A 5,000-nucleotide genomic window follows, 5' to 3' on the forward strand; every position below is an offset into this window, starting at 1 on the left:
TACCCCTAAGAGTTCTGAAAACCCAGTCGCCAGAAATCTCCGCGCACCTGGCGGACCCGGCCTTGGGATCCCCGTCGACGTGGGGCTTCCGGGCCTCGGCGGCCGGGAAACGGCGGGAGCCCCGGATGCCGACGCCGGCCGGGCCCGCCGACTCTGTCCCCTCGCACCCTTCGGAGTAGACCGGGGTGGGAAGGCTCCACTTTGGCGCAGGCGGGCCCCGGCCAGGGAAAGCCGCCGGTCCACCGCTCAGGGGCCCGGCGACCCCGGCGGGGCGGAAGGGGATCCCGGCTCCGGGGCCGCGGGACTCGGTCGGGGACCTCCGCCGTCGCCTCGGTGCCCCCGCCGGACCCCGGGGGTGTCCGCGACGGGCAGTCGTCCCGGTCTACCCGGGCCCCGGCCGGATCAGCCTTTCTCTTTCCCACGCCACGATGGATGCACGGGATCCCGGCTCCGGGGCCGCGGGCCTCGGTCGGCGACCTCCGCCGTCGCCTCGGTGCCCACGCCGGACCCCGGGGGTGCCCGCGACGGGGAGACGGCCGGGTCTACCGGGACGGCCTCGGGCGGGTCCGGCTTACCGGGGCCCCGGCCGGATCAGCCTTTCTGTTTCCCCCGCCACGATGGATGCACGGGATCCCGGATCCGGGGCCGCGGGCCTCGGTCGGGGACCTCCGCCGTCGCCTCGGTGCCCCCGCCGGACCCCGGGGGTGCCCGCGACGGGCAGTCGTCCCGGTCTACCGGGGCCCCGGCCGGATCAGCCTTTCTGTTTCCCCCGCCACGATGGATGCACGGGATCCCGGCTCCGGCGCCGCGGGCCTCGGTCGGGGACCTCCGCCTTCGCCTCGGTGCCCACGCCGGACCCCGGGGGTGTCCGCGCCGGGCAGTCTTCCCGGTCTACCGGGGCCCCGGCCGGATCAGCCTTTCTGTTTCCCCCGCCACGATGGATGCACGGGATCCTGGCTCCGGCGCCGCGGGCCTCGGTCGGGGACCTCCGCCTTCGCCTCGGTGCCCACGCCGGACCCCGGGGGTGTCCGCGCCGGGCAGTCTTCCCGGTCTACCGGGGCCCCGGCCGGATCAGCCTTTCTGTTTCCCCCGCCACGATGGATGCACGGGATCCCGGCTCCGGGTCCGCGGGCCTCGGTCGGGGACCTCCGCCGTCGCCTCGGTGCCCCCGCCGGACCCCGGGGGTGCCCGCGACGGGCAGTCGTCCCGGTCTACCGGGGCCCCGGCCGGATCAGCCTTTCTGTTTCCCCCGCCACGATGGATGCACGGGATCCCGGCTCCGGCGCCGCGGGCCTCGGTCGGGGACCTCCGCCTTCGCCTCGGTGCCCACGCCGGACCCCGGGGGTGTCCGCGCCGGGCAGTCTTCCCGGTCTACCGGGGCCCCGGCCGGATCAGCCTTTCTGTTTCCCCCGCCACGATGGATGCACGGGATCCCGGCTCCGGGTCCGCGGGCCTCGGTCGGGGACCTCCGCCGTCGCCTCGGTGCCCCCGCCGGACCCCGGGGGTGCCCGCGACGGGCAGTCGTCCCGGTCTACCGGGGCCCCGGCCGGATCAGCCTTTCTGTTTCCCCCGCCACGATGGATGCACGGGATCCCGGCTCCGGCGCCGCGGACCTCGGTCGGGGACCTCCGCCTTCGCCTCGGTGCCCACGCCGGACCCCGGGGGTGTCCGCGCCGGGCAGTCTTCCCGGTCTACCGGGGCCCCGGCCGGATCAGCCTTTCTGTTTCCCCCGCCACGATGGATGCACGGGATCCCGGCTCCGGGTCCGCGGGCCTCGGTCGGGGACCTCCGCTGTCGCCTCGGTGCCCCCGCCGGACCCCGGGGGTGCCCGCGACGGGCAGTCGTCCCGGTCTACCGGGGCCCCGGCCGGATCAGCCTTTCTGTTTCCCCCGCCACGATGGATGCACGGGATCCCGGCTCCGGCGCCGCGGGCCTCGGTCGGGGACCTCCGCCTTCGCCTCGGTGCCCACGCCGGACCCCGGGGGTGTCCGCGCCGGGCAGTCTTCCCGGTCTACCGGGGCCCCGGCCGGATCAGCCTTTCTGTTTCCCCCGCCACGATGGATGCACGGGATCCCGGCTCCGGGTCCGCGGGCCTCGGTCGGGGACCTCCGCCGTCGCCTCGGTGCCCCCGCCGGACCCCGGGGGTGCCCGCGACGGGCAGTCGTCCCGGTCTACCGGGGCCCCGGCCGGATCAGCCTTTCTGTTTCCCACGCCACGATGGATGCACGGGATCCCGGCTCCGGCGCCGCGGACCTCGGTCGGGGACCTCCGCCTTCGCCTCGGTGCCCACGCCGGACCCCGGGGGTGTCCGCGCCGGGCAGTCTTCCCGGTCTACCGGGGCCCCGGCCGGATCAGCCTTTCTGTTTCCCCCGCCACGATGGATGCACGGGATCCCGGCTCCGGGTCCGCGGGCCTCGGTCGGGGACCTCCGCCGTCGCCTCGGTGCCCCCGCCGGACCCCGGGGGTGCCCGCGACGGGCAGTCGTCCCGGTCTACCGGGGCCCCGGCCGGATCAGCCTTTCTGTTTCCCCCGCCACGATGGATGCACGGGATCCCGGCTCCGGCGCCGCGGGCCTCGGTCGGGGACCTCCGCCGTCGCCTCGGTGCCCACGCCGGACCCCGGGGGTGTCCGCGCCGGGCAGTCTTCCCGGTCTACCGGGGCCCCGGCCGGATCAGCCTTTCTGTTTCCCCCGCCACGATGGATGCACGGGATCCCGGCTCCGGGTCCGCGGGCCTCGGTCGGGGACCTCCGCCGTCGCCTCGGTGCCCACGCCGGACCCCTGGGGTGCCCGAGACGGGGAGAGGGCCGGGTCTACCGGGACGGCCTCGGGCGGGTCCGGCTTACCGGGGCCCCGGCCGGATCAGCCTTTCTGTTTCCCCCGCCACGATGGATGCACGGGATCCCGGCTCCGGCGCCGCGGGCCTCGGTCGGGGACCTCCGCCGTCCCCTCGGTGCCCACGCCGGCCCCCGGGGGTGTCCGCGCCGGGCAGTCGTCCCGGTCTACCGGGACGGCCTCGGGCGGGTCCGGTTTACCCGGGCCTCGGCCGGCCTAGAGTGTTTCTGTTTCCCCGCCTTGATGGATGTACGGGATCCCGGCGCGGGGGCCCCGGGCCTCGGTCGGGGACCTCCGCCGTCGCCTCGGTGCCCGCGCCGGGGCCCTGGGGTGTCCGTGACGGGCAGCCGTCCCGGTCTACCGGGACGCTCGGGCGGGACCGGTTTACCCGGGCCTCGGCCGGACCGGAGTGTTTCCGTTTTCTGCTTCCCTGCCAGGATGGCTGCGAGGGGTTGATTGAAAGAGCTGGTTTGACGTGAAAAGCTTGACTTCAAGTGAAAAGTTTGTTACAATTTCTGCCATCTTCCTTCCTCCAAAGTTTTGGGTGTAGTTTTCCCAGAGGAACCTCTCGTAGGCCTTTCATTTCTCATCTTAACTTCCCTCATTTATTCCATATTTTCCTTCCTCTTGCCGAATGGCCGAATCCAGTCCATTTCTAGTCAAGGAAATTATTCTTATTTCTTGCTGACCTATTTGCTTTGTGGAGCAAGTCGTTCTTAGGTCCCTTTGTTCTTTCTTCAACTTCTTCTGCTCCTTCTCTCGACGCTTTCTCGTCTTGTTCTCTTACTTGGCTCTCTTTTGGCTGTTCTTTCTTCTCCTCCCGTCGTCCGTCCCCACTTTCATCTCTCCATCTTTCCTGTTCTTGGTCATCTCTACGTTGTTTATCAAATAATTCCGCTTTCTCTCTTGAATCTACTCGATATCTTTGCTCTCGCCAGCTCGCCGATATTTTGTGCTTTCCCGTCGTGTTTCCCATCCATTGCGATCTCTCTGCTCTCCCTGTCTTCTCGGTAAATCGGAGATGAATTTCTCTGGGCGGGTGGTTTCTCATCGCGTGTCTTGTGTGCGCTCCCTACGTTTCGTCCATCCCGTTTAATATCTATCCCTCCCTCCCTCTCTTTGCTTTCTTCCATTGCTTCTGCTAATATCATTTCCAGAATGATAACCCTGAGCCTGAACCTGAACCTAACCCTAACCCTACAACTTTTCTCCCTAACCCTAACCCTAACCCTAACCCTAACCCTAACCCTAACCCTAACCCTAACCCTAACCCTACAACTTTTCTCCCTAACCCTAACCCTAACCCTAACCCTAACCCTAACCCTAACCCTAACCCTAACCCTAACCCAACTTTTCTCCCTAACCCTAACCCTAACCCTAACCCTAACCCTAACCCTAACCCTAACCCTAACCCAACTTTTCTCCCTAACCCTAACCCTAACCCTAACCCTAACCCTAACCCTAACCCTAACCCTAACTCTACAACTTGTTTCTCTAACCCTAACCCTAACCCTAACCCTAACCCCAACCCCAACCCTAACCCTAACCCTAACCCTAACCCTAACCCTACAACTTTTCTCCCTAACCCTAACCCTAACCCTAACCCCAACCCTAACCCTACAACTGTTTTCTCTAACCCCAACCCTAACCCTATAACTTTTTTCCCTAACCCTAACCCTAACCCTAACCCACACTTTCGACTTAAAACCGTTTTTAGATTTAAAGTCGTCTTTCGACTTAAAGACGGACAGACGGCCCGGTCTACCGGGCCGCTCGGGCAGCCTCGGCCGGACCGGCGTCTCTGTTTCTGTTTCCCTGCCACGATGGATGTCGCGTGCGAGGGGTTGCTTTACATAGCTGGTTTGAAGTTGAAAGCTTCCGTTCTTGCCTAGATCTCTTGCCTTCCGATCCAAGCTCCCATCGCAGTTTCAAGCGTCCTGCTTTCTTGGTTGGGAAAATCGGGGCGGCGAGACCTGACGCTCGCTTCCCCGACCCCGACCCTCACCCTTCTTCGAATGGTCTTTCTAATGCCAGCAGCGCTCAGGGAGAAATGTCACCCCCAGAAGACGAGAGCACAGCTTGCCCAATTCCGGTCTCCACACACCGGACTCGTCGACTTTCAAAACGTATTCCGCTTTTATGATCGTTTTAAAACTAAAACGACGAT

Source organism: Pituophis catenifer, unplaced genomic scaffold, assembly GCF_029215685.1.
Source record: "Pituophis catenifer annectens isolate HBS135680 unplaced genomic scaffold, rPitCat1.0.hap2 SCAF_40, whole genome shotgun sequence".
Lineage (NCBI taxonomy): Eukaryota > Metazoa > Chordata > Lepidosauria > Squamata > Colubridae > Pituophis > Pituophis catenifer.